Genomic DNA, 15,708 nt, shown 5'->3' on the forward strand with positions numbered 1-15,708 from the left:
TCAGACCAGTGGAAGAAAACTTTATTGCAACTCTTCAGAAAATATCCAAGAGAGTCCATCTTACTGCAAAAGAGAAGTTTAACATGTTTTCCCATAGCTTTCATCCTCAATGTTTCCCTCTGCGGTTACTCACTGATAAAAACGGATTTTCCCAAGTTCCTTCTGACCCCTGGCCTGAGAAGTTCCTGGCTCTTTGACCTCTTACTCCTATCTTTTCCTCTTCTTCCATCTGTTCTATCCTCAGTGCAGATAAAGCTAGCTCTTGGCGAGAGTTTTCTTTAGTGGTTGCAGTGGTGGAAAAATATATAAACTCTTATGAATTGGTTTTCTGTTCCTGTTACATTTTTCAGTGACACAGTACAGTAGATGTAAAAATGCAGAGGACTTGACTTAGGCTGGGGATTCAGGAAGAATCCTTTGATGAAAGAACCTTTTAGGAGAGACTTGTACAATTATAGAACCATATTAACCAAGAAAAGGATATAGGAAGATTTCAAGCATAGGGATCCTAGTCAAGGAGACCGCCAAGTGGGAAGACAGAGGGAAATGACAAAAGGCCATTATGGCTAGAATAAAAGACAAGAAGCTGCCAGGAAGAAGCTGGAGAGGGAGACAGGAGTCCAATTATCGAAAGCCTTGTGGTCCACGTTTAGGATTTGATCTCCTTCTCTGAGAGCATTGAGAAACCATCAAAAAGAAGCAGGCCCAGGCACAGTGGCTCAAGCCTGCAATCCTAGCACTTTGGAAGGCCAAAGCAGGAGGATCACTTGAGGTCAGGAGTTCAAGACCAGCCTGGCAACATGGCGAAACCCTGTCTCTACTATAAATCCAAAAATTAGCCAGGCATGGTGGCACATGCCTGTAGTTCCAGCTACTCGGGAAGTGGAAGCACAATCATCGCCTGAACCTGGGAGACGGAGATTACATTGAGCTGAGATCATGCCACTGTATTCCAGCTTGGGCGACAGAGTAAGACTCAAAAAAACGGGCAGTAACATGACCAGATTTATTCTGATGTAAAGAATTGGTGAAGACTAGAAATTTGGTTAGAACAATTGATAGGTTTCAGTTGAATTGAGATCATGCCACGGGAGGTGAAAAGGAGAAAAATTTAGAAGCTCTTTGGGAAGAAATGGCCAGGACTTAGTGATAGATTGGCTATGGATGGCAAAGACAGAGAGGTCAAGGATAACTCCTAAGCCTCTGGCTTGAGCAACCGCACGGGTGATGATGACAGACACTGAGAGAGGAAAGCTAGAAGAGCACCAGATTTTGTGGGGTAATTTTGAAAGTCAGATGGGTTAAAAATGAGACAGAAAGGAAAAAAGCAAAAACAACAAAGAAGGCAATAGCGATTCAGTCCCAGCAAGTCATGAAGCTTCCAATTTTTTTGAAATTCTTGCTTGAACAATTCTTTAAATCCATTTATCTATCAATAACAATCTAAAAGCACATAGAAAGCACTTTGAATTTAATTTGTTATTTTTTTATTGACATTCAAAGAATGACATATACATGATATCATTTAGTTTAGTAAGATAGGTAAGAAACGAGATCATTGTAAATTTTATGTATTATATTACTAAATGTAAGGATCACTTATGTTCATAAAATGAGTAGGGTATCTATCACTATATAACAAATCACTCCAAAACTTAGTGGCTTAGAATAAGTATGTTATCGTATTACTATTTCTCATGATTTGGGGGTTCAACTGAAAGAATGGAGTTATTCTCTAAAGCTTCCATACTCACATATCTGGCTAGTGATGTTGAGGCTGTTGAACTTTTGCCTGAAACGCCCACATAATGGAACACTGTGGCCTCTCCACGTGGCCTAAATTTCCTCACAGCGTGGGAGCTGGGTCCCAAGAGTGATCATCCCAAGCACGCCTGGCAGCAGCTGTGCTGACTCGTAGGACCTAACCTTAGAGTTAAGGTTAGAAGCATGGCTAAACTGCTGTGTCACGGTCCTGCCTGGATTCGAAGAAGAGGAAGATAGTCCCTGCCTCTCAGAGTGAGGAGTGACAACTCGCATGTTAAGATGAGCAGGTAGAATGGGAGATGTTGTTATGAGAGAGAAGGGCAATCTATGTTAACATTTTTCCTTTGAGGCTGGTAGTGTAGTAAACAACCTTCCTCCCTCCTTTGTTCCCTTCTTTCCTTTTGTCCTTTCCTCCCTTCCTCCTCCCTCCTGATATAGTTTGGATGTTTGTTCCTTCCGAAGCTAATGTTGAAATGTAATCTCCAGTGTTGGATGTGAAAGCTGGTGGGAGGCAACTGGATGACAGGGGTGGATCCCTCACGACGGCTCAGCGCCATTCCCTTAGTGAGGAGTGAGTTCTTGCTCTGAGTTAACTCTAGATCTGGTTGTTTAAAAGTATGCGGAATTGGAGATTATTATGTTAAGTGAAATAAGCCTGGCACGGAAAGACAAACATTGCATGTTCTTGCTTATTTGTGGGATCTAAAAATCAAAACAATTGAACTCATGGACGTAGAGAATAGAAGGATGGCTACCAGAGGCCGGAAAGGGTGGGGCTGGAGGGGTGGTAAGGATGGTTAATGGGTACAAAAAAATAGAAAGAATGACTAAGACCTACTATTTGATAGTAAAACAGAATGACTATAGTCAATAACTTAATCGTAAATTTGGAAATAACTAAAAGAGAGTCATTAGATTCTTGTAACACAAAAAATAAATGCTTGAGGGGATGGATACCCCATTCTCTGTGATGTGATTATTACGTATTGCATGCCTGTATCAAAACATCTAATGTACCCTAAAAATACATATACCTACTAGGTACCCAAAAGCAACAAACATTTAAAAAATTGAAAAAAAATTTTTTTAATTAAAAATAAAAGTGTGTGGCACTGACCCCATCTCGCTCTTGCTTCCCCTCTCACCACGTGAGATGCCTGTTCCCCCTTCCCCTTCTGTTATGACTAGAAGCTTCCTGAGGCCCTCACCATAAGCAGATGCGAGCACCACAGTTTTTGTTGTTGTTGTTGAGACTGAGTCTCGCTCTGTCACCCAGGCTGTAGTGCAGTGGCACGATCTTGGCTCACTACAACCTCTTCCTCCCGGGTGCAACCAATTATCCTGCCTCAGCCTCCCAAGTAGCTGGGACTACAGGCATGTGCCACGTGCCCAGATAATTATTGTATTTTTAATAGAGATGAGATTTTACCATGTTAATCAGGCTGGTCGAACTCCCGAACCTCCGGTGATCTGACCGCCTCGCCCTCCCAAAGTGCTGGGATTACAGGCGTGAGCTACTGCGCCCCGCCCAGCACCACACTTCTTGTACTCTCTGTAGAACCACGAGCCAATTAACCTCTGTTCTTTATACATTATCCAGTTTCAGGTATTTATAGCAACGCAAGAATGGTCTAACACACTTCCCTCCTTTCCTTCCTTTTATTTCTATCAGTACGGACTCATACATTCCAACTTTACTCAGTAGATTCTAACCCGGTATTACTATTGTTTATATTAATGTGTGATTTTGCCAGTTTGGGTTGGTGGCAACCACTTCAAGCCAACCCTGTCCCGTCAATATGTGCATATCATATTTTGAGCATATCCTTACCGATACCATGAGATGTTCCTGATTCATCTTCCACTTTTCCTGCTCTAGTTTTGGAATCAGCATTTCTTCAACGAAACCAGATTCCATTTATTAAAGATATTTAGGGAGAATGATCTGGATAGCAGCCGTGTTCTTTGCCAGAGACCCTTCTAGATCCAGTGAGTGAACAGATGAGGAATCACATACACTTACATAGACACATATACATACATACATACATACATACATACACATATCTATGTATTTCCATATCTATAACTATTGCTACCTCTATCTATAAATCTATATCTAGATACTAAAAAACATTATTTCATATTTGTACCTCTGATTCCAATCCAGCACCACAGCTTAGTTTCCCTTTTCAATGTTGCTAACTTTCTCCACGAACAATGAAAAGCCTGGCTTTCCTTATCCTCGATAAATTCATAAATTTGTTCCAACCTGGAATACACAAAAACCTGTTTTGAAATTGCTAGTCCACTGATAAAAGCAAACCTACTAGAGCTAACATTTGTTTTGGGTTCTTGATCTTTGAGGTAAAATTTAAATAGCATGACATTCACAAAACTTAAGTGTGCAATTTGATGAATTTTGACACATGCATATTCTGTTTAACCCTCTACAAAATTTAGAGCATTTTTTTCACCCTAAAAATTCCCTTATGCTTCTTTCTAATTATCACCACTGGCAGAGGCAAACACTGTTCTTTTTTTTTTTTTCCACTCCAGATTTATTTTTCCAACATAGATGTTCAACACATATTTTTTAACCTCTTTGAGAAATTTATATAAGTGAAATTATGGAACATACTCTTCACGTCCAGCTTCCTTAACTCAGCACAGCGTCTGAGAGATTCATCCATATTTTAGATGTATCAGGAGTTCTTTTCTGTGGATGGTGTTTCATTGTTTGAGTGTACAGTATCACAATTGGTTTATCCATTCACCTATTAATGAGCAATTCAGTTGTTTTCAGGTTTTGGTGACCGTGAATGTTCTCATTCATGACTTTTTGGAACAATGTTTTAATTCCTCTTTGGTAAACGTTTAGAAGTAGAATTTCTGGGTCATGGAGCAGGTATATGCTTAACTTTATAAGACATTACCAACCTTTTTGTTTTTGATTTCCATTAGCAATGTATTTCCACTTGCCACTTCCTGGCCAATATTTGGTGTCTTCAGTACTTTTAATTTTAGACATTTGAGTATAAGCTAGTATCTCGTTGAAGTTTTAATTAGCATTTTTCCAATGACTAATAAAGAACTTGATCATGTGCTTATTGGACATGAATAGTATTTCCTTCATTGTGTGTCTATTAAAGATTTTATTTACTTTATTTCTTGCATTGATGTAATGAATAGTTGCAGTTATTTATATATTCTGGATACAAATTTTTTGTCAGATATATACTTTACAAATATTTTCTCCCAGTCTGTGGCTTCCTGTTCATTTTTAAAGTGTCTTTTAATGAGAAGGTTTAAATTTTGATAAAGTTTATTATCATTTAAAAATTCTGTGGTTGTTACTCTGTTCTAAGAAATCTTCACTTACCTGAAGTATTCACAGTAGTCTTAAGTTTTTTTTCAAAGACCATCTATAGTTTAAGCTTTTATATTTAGGGCCATGGATGAATGAGGTAGAAGTTACGGTTCTTTTGTTTCCATATAGATATCTAGTTATTCCACATAATTTATTGAACACTTTCCTTTCCTCACTAAATTGCTTTGCTACCTTTGTTCAAAATGAAATAACCAGATAGACATTGGTCTGTTTCTGTGTTGTACTTTATTTCATTGATCTATATGCCTATCCTGTTGCCAATATTACACAACTTTTGAAGCTATATAATAAAAATCCTCCAGCTTTGTTCTTTTATTTCATCATAGCTTTGGCTATTCTAGGCCCTTTACATTGCCAGTAAGTCTTAGAATCAGATTGTCACCTTTACTAAAATGCCTACTAGGATTATAGTTAAGATCATTTTGGGGAATACTGACATCTTGATAATATTGAGTCTAGTGACATTTGAACATGGTGTATCTCTATATGTGTTATTTAATTGCTTTATTAGTATTTGTAGCCTTGAACATTAAGGTTTTGCAGATTTTTTGCTGAATTTGCTCCTAAGTATTTTGTTTTAAAGCTATTGTTGAAGTAATAACCTTTTAATTTTATTTAAAAATGTGTTTAGTGTTAGTATATAGAAATGCACTTGATTTATTTTATATTGAACTTGTATCTTAAAGTCTTGCTAAATTCACATATTAGTTCCAATAACTTTTTGCAGATTCCTTAAGATTTTCTATATAGGGAATTACATTATCTGCAAATAGGAATCAGTTCCTTCTTCCTTCCAATTGTTATGTTTTCTATTTCTATTTTTTATCAAATTGATTCAGACTACCAACAGAATAGACGTTAAAGAAGCATCCTTGCTTGCTTTCCAATCATGTAAGAGGAATTACCTCTTTAACCATCAAGTGTGATATTGACTGATGTTCTATAGCAGGTTCAGGAAGTTTCTTTTTATTCCTAGTTTGTTAAGAGTTTTTTTGTCACAAGTGCTTCTATTGAAATTATCATGTGGTTTTTTTTCTTCATTCTGTTAATATGATAAATTACACTAATTTTGAAATATTGATCAATCTCGCATTCCTGGAATAAACCCCACTTAGTCATGATATACCACCTTTTTAACATATTGTTGGATAAGTTGGTTAATATTTTGTTAATGATTATTGTGCTTGTATTGGGAACATTAGTCTCTAATTTCCTTTGTACATGTCCTTGTTAGAGTTATGCTGACAAAGTCAGATAACAGGATTTTGATGGCCTTGTAAATGAGTTGAGAAGTATTTATTTTTCCTGTTTTCTGAAAGAGCTTATGTAATTGATGTACAGTTATCCAAATTTCCTATTTCATCTTGTGTCAAGTGCGATAACTGGTTGTCTGAGTAATTTTTCATTTCATGTAAGTTATCACATTTATTGACATAAAGTAGATTATAATATTCTTCTCTTACCTCTTATTCCTCACATAGGTAATTTGTATTCTTTCTCCTACGGTCTCTTGCCCCACTCCTCCATTTTATCAGTCTCACCAGGATACACCCATTTTATTAATGTTTTCAAAGAATCAATCTTAACTTTGTTAAGTTTCTCTATTGGGTCTGCTTTCTATATTGTTGGCTTTTAGTCTTATTTATTTTATTCTTTTTAACTTACTGTCGATTTCATTTGTCCTCCTTTTTCTGGATTTTTAAGTAAAAACTTAGATCATTGATTTGAAAGTTTTATCTTATTTAATATAGCCATTTAAAGCTCTCAATTTTTTTTCTAAGCCGTGCTTTAGCTGAGTCTCACAAACTTCTATTTGGGAATTTAGATTGTTGGAAGAAATGTACTTTTGTGATCATTTGATTCCATTGTTTTCCTAATTTTTTTTATGATTTCTTCTTCAACACATTTAAAAGTATACTGTTTGATTTCTATTTGGAGGTTCTTTTAGACATTTGCTTATAATTTAATTTTAATCAGAGAATATATTCTGTAAGAATTCAACCTTTTGAAATTTACTGAGACTTATTTCATGTCCTAACTTATGTTCTATCTTGATGAATGTTGTATATGCAAACATGATATCCTGAAGCTATTAGGTATAGTGCTCTATAATCATCAATTAGGCCAAGTTGTTTGATAATGTTTCACAGATACTCTAAATTCTTATTGATTTTTCATTATCTTATTGTTTACTGAGAGTGCTATGTTAAAGTCTCACTCAAACTTGTAATCTTGTCTATTTATCCCTTTAGTTCTGTCAGTTTTGGCTTATTATATTTTGATGGTCTATTATCAGGTAGATATACTTTCATGATAGGGTCTCCCTGATTAATGACCGTCTATATTAGCATACACTGTCTTTATTTCTGGTAGAACTCCTTCTCTTAAAGCATGTTTTTAATTGTTAAAAAAGCCTTTCCAGCTTTTTTGTTTTTGTTTACATGGTATATCCTTTCTATTTATTTACTTTCAAACTATTTGTGTTTTTATAATTAAAGTGCATCTCTTGCTGACAGCGTATCTTTTACTTTTTTAAATTCATTTTAATAATCTTTATATTGTAACTTATATAAATGTAATTATATATAGGGCTATCATTTTGTTATTTGTTTCTCATTTGTCCAGTCTGATATTTGTTTCTATGTTTCTCTTTTTGTGCTTTCTTTTATTTTAATACAATATTTTAGTATTTCATTTCAATTCTCTATTGACTTTTTTTTCTTTTAAGTAATAGGGGTCTCACGCTGTCACCTAGGCTGGAGTATAGTGGTGCAGTGATACCTCACTATAGCCTTGAAGCCCGGGGCTCAGGTGATCCTCCTGTTTCAGCCTCCTGAGCAACTAACAGTATGGGTGCATGCCACTGCACCCAGCTAATTTTTTCATTTTTAATTTTTGTTGAGACCGAGTCTTGCTTTGTTGCCTAGGCTGGTGTTGAACTCTTGATCTCAAGCAATCCATTCTCCTCGGACTCCCAAAGTGATGAGATAATAGGAATAAGCCACCATACCCGGCCCCTGAATTTTTAGTTCTACTTCTTTACATCATTTTTCAGTGGTGATTCTAGATATTGCAATATGCATCCTTAATTTTAGTATCATCTGCTTAAAGTTAATATGACATCATTAATATTATATCATGTAAATTACATCATCAATATGTATATTATATCATATTGCATCATTAATTACATTATAATATGTATATTACATCATATGTATATTAAATCACATTACATCATGTAAACTGTCTTGCAACTGCATAATTTGCCCAATTTTGTGCTATTTGATCATATATATTACATCTGCTTATATTGCAAACTCTACAACATAATGTTACAATTTTTACTTTAACCCTTCATATGTCCTTTAAATAAGGGGAGAAAAAATGTAGCCATTTACATATATCCGTATATTTACCATTTCTAGTGGTCTTTATTCATTCTTACAGATCCAAGTTACGATCTGTTATTATTTCCTTTGTCACCCAAAGACTTTTCTTTAGCATTTCTTGTAGTGCATGTTGGCTGGTGACTCATTCTCTCACTTTTCATTATTTGAGAATGTGTTTACTTCTTCATTTTTGAAGGACATTTTCATTGGATGTGGAATTTGGGGTTGACAGCCTTTTCTTTCAGCACCTGGAAGATGTAATTCCATTGTCTCCTGGAATCTATTTTTAATTTCTCTTGACTTGTTGAAGTTTGATAGATCAGTCCCCTTTTTCTCATGTGTAGTTTGTCTGTGGATATTTTCAAGATTTTCTGTTTATCTTTTAAAAATTATTTTACTATGATGTGTCTCAGCATGGTTTTCTGTACTTTTCTTTCTGCTATGTTTGCTGAACTTCTTAGATCTGTACGGTTATGTTTTCACCAAATTTTGGTAAAATTTTGGCCATAATTTTTCAAATATTTTTCTTTTCTTTTTTTTTTTTTTGAGCTGAGGTCTTGTTTTGTCACCCAGGCTGGAATGCACTGGCATGATCTTGGTTCACTGCAATCTCCACCTTCTGGGTTTAAGCAATTTTCCAACCTCAGCCTCCTAAGTAGCTGGGATTACAGGTGCATGCCACCAGGCCTAGCTAATTTTTGTATTTTTCATAGAGATGGGGTTTCATCATGTTGGCCAGGCTGGTCTTGAACTCCTGACCTCAGGTGATCCACCCGCCTTGCCCTCCCAAAGTACTGGGATTACAGATGTGAGCCACAGTGCCCCGCTGATTTTTCAAATATTTTTCTACTCCATTTTCTACTTCCTCTCCTTCTGGGACTCTAAGTATATCTGTGTTCATATGTTTGATGTTTCTTCATTGATCTTTTTAATTTCTTTTTTTTTTTCTCTGTTTTTCAGTTTAGGTAATTTCTGTTCATCTTTTTTTTTAATTCACTAATGTTTTCTTTTACTGTTTCCAATCAGCTGTTAAGCCCATTTTAAAGACTTAATTACACTTTGCTTCATTCTAGAATTTGCTTTGCTTCTTTTTGTTTCCATTTTTCCACTGATATTATCTTTTAAGTTCTTAAATATATTTAAAACAGTTTTTTAAAAATCTTTTTTGTTAATTCTAACATCTGAAACATATTGGGATGGACTTCTATTGATTGAATTTTTTTTTGACTCTGTGTCAAGTGATGTGCTGTTTCTTTGCATGCCTGTCTAGTAAGTTTTGATTAAACCTGGTTCATTTGATGATATATTTTAAATACTCTTGATTGTCTATTTTTTTGGCTGAGTGTTGAGTTTTGTTCTAGCTGGACTCTAATTCCAAATTTTATTTCCCTTGTCAGGGCATTAGTTGAAATCTGTACTCAGTTTTTCATTACTTGGAGTTTCCTACACACACACACACACACACACACACACACACTCTCTCTCTCTCTCTCTCTCTCTCTCTCAGTTTTTCATTACTTGGAGTTTCCTACACACACACACACGCACACACACACACACACACAGTGTGGAGGTCTGCAGGAATGTGTGTAGAGAGTTTACACACAGATTTAGAGGCTCCCATAACTGTGGGTACCATCTTTCTGAAATCTCTCCCCTCATAATCCAGCCATGTTGGCAGCCCCAAATCCTGTCCTTTAACTCTTGAAGCAATTAAAATTGTGGTTTTAGCTTCAGTTCTAGATTCTTTCTACCGCAAGTTCTGGGCAATATTCTCGACTGAAAAAACTTATACAGTTCCCTTCTTTTTTTTTTTTTTTTGAGACGGAGTCTCACTCTTGTTACCCAGACTGGAGTGCAATGGTGCGATCTCGGCTCACCGCAACCTCCGCCTCCGGGTTCAGGCAATTCTCCCGCCTCAGCCTCCTGAGTAGCTGGGATTACAGGCGCGCGCCACCATGCCCAGCTAATTTTTTGCATTTTTAGTAGAGACGGGGTTTCACCACGTTGACCAGGATTGGTCTCAATCTCTTGACCTCGTGATCCACCCACCTCGGCCTCCCAAAGTGCTGGGATTACAGGCTTGAGCCACCGCGCCCGGCCCTACAGTTCCCTTCTTTAAAGGACTGGTTCCCTTCTTTAAAGTACTGATTCCCTTCTTATTTCTGCCTGCTTCTAAACACTCTCCAGTGCCTTCAGATAAACATTATTTACATTTTTTTCGCAGTATGTAAGTGTGATCTGCAGGAGATTTAGTCTGACACCAGCTACCCTACCATTACCAAAAGTGGAACTCCAGTTGACTACGTTTTAAAATATGCCTTTGTGTTTAGTGCTTGATAAAGCACTGAGAAACATGGCTTGTTTTTACTTAAACATAATCTGATCTAGTCACTAACATGTCCTGAAGCAGAGAATGAGGAGGAGGGCTTAACCAGAACCTCAGGTGATTACACAGAAATAATTTAGGTAACTGTGCTTCGTCACAATTATTGAATGATTAGCTCATTGTACATTAAGGACAATGTTTTTTAGTAAAATAATTTATTGTAGTTCTTAAGGGAAATGTAGTAATAGAGAAAAATGAATTATATTTCAAAGTTAATTGCTATTTCATATCACCACAGTAAGAAAATTGATATGTGGTGTCTAATAAGAAAATAACCAATTAGGCTGGGTGCAGTGGCTCATGTCAGTAATCCCAACACTTTGGGAGGCAAGGCATGTGGATCTCCTGAGGTCAGGAGTTCAAGACCAGCCTGGCCAACATGGTGAAACCCATTTTCTACTAAGAATACAAAAATTAGCCAGGCCTGGTGGTACATGCCTGTAATCCCAGCTACTCTAGAGGCTGAGACTAGAGAATCACTTGAACCTGGGAAGTGGGAGGTTGCACTGAGCCAAGACCATGCTATTGCACTCCAGTCCTGGCAACAGAGCTTGACTCCATCTCAATAAAATAAAATAACCAATTAAAAATAAAAAATAAAAGGTTTTATATAAATTTTAAATAATTAGAGCAGAGAGTACATTGTATGCTTTGCTTTGTACATCATATAATGGACTTTGTAGAGTATCTGTACATGGTACATATAGGAAGAAATAGTTCTGAAGATTCCTCAGGTGACAAAGGAAATAATAACAGATGGTAACTTGAATCTGTAAGAGTGAATGAGGACCACCTAAAATAGAAAATATGTGGATAAATATAAATGACATTTTTTTCTTAATTTATTTATAGGACATATAAAGGATTAAAGTAAAAATAAAGTACCTCTAGGAAGAAATAGCTTATTTTTAGTAAATACTTTTAGATTAGCTCTAATAATCAGTAAATGACTATCACATATTTCCATCTATTTTTTCATAACAATAATTGGCCTCTCATAAATTTACCACATCAAATTTATAACTGATATGTCTGAGATAACAGACTGCACTCTTTCATTTAAATCTGCTTTATGGAAGAGAAGGCATATATACTTGAACCAAAGGGAATTCTCATTGGATAAATCTCAAATTGGATAAATCTGTGAAAACCATCCAGTTAAAAAGGGCACTGAGGCTGCTTAAATATATTATATAAATTGCAAACTCAGGTTTAAAGCAGCTTTAAGTAATTCTTGATAAACGGCCTTTTTGTTAAATAAAATGGCTTAATTATTTCTTCAAAGAAAGCAAAAATACACCTAAAACCTTCAGCGTCAGGCCACTCCAAAGGCTCCATTCCTCACTGGTTGCATAACTTCCTCATAAAGCAATTAAAATCTTGTCTGGTAGCAGCATTCATAGTTGCCCTTTTTGCTATTTTCATATTCTTCTGCATATATCAGTTACACTACTGAACAAGTGTCATTTGAGATCTTGATCAATAATGACAGCATTGACTAGATGAAACAATAAAGATCTAAGTTCTAGTACTCTCTTACTGAAATAAAAAGAAGGACGTATATTTGCTAATCACTGGTTAAATCTAAGTATCATTCAAAGCTATTAAACTTCCTGAAAGCTTTTCCTAAGGACAACCCAGGAATCAATATAAAGTAGCAGCGCGGCTGCTTTGTTGCCTTCCAAAAAGCACTGTAGGAAATGAATGTTCAATGATAGACAAACCAATATGCTGAATGTAAGATATAGTGGCTTGGGACAGTAGATTGAAGGATTTTGTTACCCTGAGTGATCACGTGAATTACAATTATTCTAATGATAAAACCTTTAATGTCTTTGCTTTATGGTTGTTGTCACTGGAGCTTTTACGGTACACAGAGCTTCATCACATGCGTGTAGATACTATAAATTCATAATTATCCACTCTGGATCCATGAGCCTAAGGTTGAATTTTACTTTCTTTTTCCTGGTTTATTGTTTTTACCTGGAGTACAAAATAGAAGACATGTCAACAGTCTAATATATTTTTAAAAGGCGATTCACCTTGGTCTCTGTACTAAAGATAAAAAATAGTCAGGTCAGGCATCAGCTAAGAAGTCTGACAGGTCAGCTTTACCCTGAACAGTCTCCCTAACGAAGGTTTGGAATCAATTTCATTGAGAAAATGTCCTCCTTTAAAAGCAATGAATTTGTTAGTTCATTTCCTGAGAAATGCGATGGATGCAAAGGAATTCTTTTATTCCTTCAGGGTTTTAACCTTTTTCTGTGCTTGATTTTCTCGAAACCTTAGGATTACTGGAGCCTAGTGGTTGGGTCTGTGCAAATTGTTTGAGTAAGGGAATGAATGAAGACAGAGATGACCCTGTATGTGTGTAGGGGGGAGGGAGGTGGCTATGAAAAGTCTCTCTTTTTAAATCCCAGAACACATGTTTACTATATCATTATTTCTTTTCAAAAGATGGTTTTAGAGTAGTTTTAGGTTCACAGCAAGATTGAGAGGAAGAAACAGAGATTTCCAATATATCCCTCACCTCATGTATGCATGGCCTCTCCATTATCAATATCCCTTCATTATTACTTCTATCTCACTAAACACAATTATTTTTTCAGTACGGTTCTGTTTTTAATTCAGATTCTTTATTCAATAATTCATTGTTTTGACTTCCTGGAATCCTCTTGAGATTTTCAGTTCTTTCCTTTTTTTTTTCATACTAGAGAAATGAATGGGAATGTAGACATGAGATGTAAGGACCAGAATTTGGAGGCTGATTAAAGCAGTTAGCAAATAGTAATCATCTAAGCTGTTAAGACAGATGCTGCCACTTTGAGACAGTTCAGCTAAACTGCGATCTGGAGTCATTTATTTGACTGCCCTGTGCTTTAATTTCTTCACCTACACAATGAAGAATAAAGAATAGAACTCAGCACACAGGGTTGTTACAAAGCCAAATAAAATTAATACATGTAAAAGCACTTAGGGGACTGGCACATAATAAGCATTCTATAAATGTTACACATCATGGTCATCATTGCACTTTCTACAAAAATAAAGAAACATAATAAATATTGTTATACCGTTTAAATCAATCAAAATCCTTTTGATCTATATCAGTATTCATTTATATATAAGTAAATGTCATTTATATATAAGTAAATTATATATAAGTAAATATAAGTAAAATTTATATATATTACCTGTCATTATAAGTAAAGGACATTTATAGATAAATATATATACTTCATAGATTTATGTATATATATATATAGTATGAAAGATCAAGTGAATTGCAATTAATCTAATGATAAAACTTTTTATTTTTTTTCAGACAGAGTTTTGCTCTGTCACCAGGCTGGAGTGCGGTGGTGCCATCTCGGCTCACTGCAACCTCCACCTTTCGGGTTCAAGTGATTCTCCTGCCTCAGCCTCCTGAGTAGCTGAGATTACAGAGGTGAGCCACCACACCCAGCTAATTTTCACCACGTTGGCCAGGATAGTCTCAATCTCTTGACCTTGTGATCTGTCCGCCTTGGCCTCCCAAAGTGCTGGGATTACAAGCGTGAGCCACCACACCTGTCTGTCTAATGATAAAACCTTTTAAGTCTTTGCTTTACGGTTGTTGTCCTTAGAGCTTTCATGGTCCAAGAGCTTCATCATATGTGTGTAGACACTACAAACTTGTAATTATCCACTCTGGATCCACCATAATCTGGATCTTTTTCCTGGTATGTCATATGCCTGGTATGTCATATAAAAAAATATATATTTATTTATATAATATATATGACAAACCAGGAAATACATATATGACATGCATATGACATACCAGGAAATATATATACATATATTACATATATGTGTAATTATAGATATATACGTATATGTTATATATATTATATATATGACAAACCAGGAAATATATATATGACATTCACATGACATACCAGGAAAAAGAAATATAAATGTCTGAGTCTTACTCTGTAGCCCAGACTAGAGTGCAGTGGTGTGATCATGGCTCACTGCAGCCTCAGCCTCAATCGATCCTCCTGCCTCAGCCTCCCAAGTAGCTGGAACTACAGGCTTGTGCCAGCACACCTAGCTAATTTTTTTTTTTTGTATTTTTTGTAGAGACAGGGTTTCACCATGTTGCCCAGGCTGGTCTGGAACTACTAGACTCAAGTAATTCACTCACCTTAGGATTATAGGTGTGAGCCTCTGTACCTGGCCTACATTTATATATTTCTATATAATTGTATAAAGTGATCATGGGTTCAAGTTGTTTACTTCACCTTATTTCATATAAACATATATATGTATTACATCCTCCATTTAATTATCATATTAATTTATATATGGTAATACATCATGATTTACTTAAACATTTAAATACTATTGGGCATTTGAACTGAAGTTAATTTTCCCCATTATAGATAAGGCTGCAATGAAAATTGCTTTATAAGTTAGTTTTCCTTCCTCACGGGAAAGTATAGGTAATGGGTCAAAGAGTATGTTATAGATTACCCCCCAGAAATATGTAACCATTTTACATTTTTTTCTTTTTTTGAGACAAGTCTCACTCCTGTCACACATGCTGGACTGCAGTGGCACCATCTCAGCTCACTGCAACCTCCGCTTCCCGAGTTCAAGACATTATCTTTCCTCAGCCTCCTGAGTAGTTGGGATTACAAGTGCGCGCCACCACACCCAGCTAATTTCTGTATTTTTAGCAGAGACAGGGTTTCACCATATCGGCCAGCCTGGTCTCAAACTCCTGA

At 35.9% G+C, this 15,708-nt stretch overlaps 1 protein-coding gene across 2 annotated transcripts in view; it reads left to right on the plus strand.

Annotated features, from left to right (window-relative positions):
• Positions 1 to 1,914: 1,914 nt before the first annotated feature.
• Positions 1,915 to 15,708, plus strand: part of MTUS1 (microtubule associated scaffold protein 1) — a 195,091-nt gene continuing 181,297 nt past the window's right edge. For both annotated transcript variants that reach the window (XM_017963732.4, XM_078347416.1), the window contains exon 1: positions 1,915 to 2,051. The gene's annotated coding sequence lies outside the window, so the exon portion shown is untranslated. The remainder of the gene's footprint in view (positions 2,052 to 15,708) is intronic.

The sequence above is a fragment of the Callithrix jacchus genome, chromosome 13 (assembly GCF_049354715.1).
Source record: "Callithrix jacchus isolate 240 chromosome 13, calJac240_pri, whole genome shotgun sequence".
In the NCBI taxonomy this organism is placed as follows: Eukaryota; Metazoa; Chordata; class Mammalia; order Primates; family Cebidae; genus Callithrix; species Callithrix jacchus.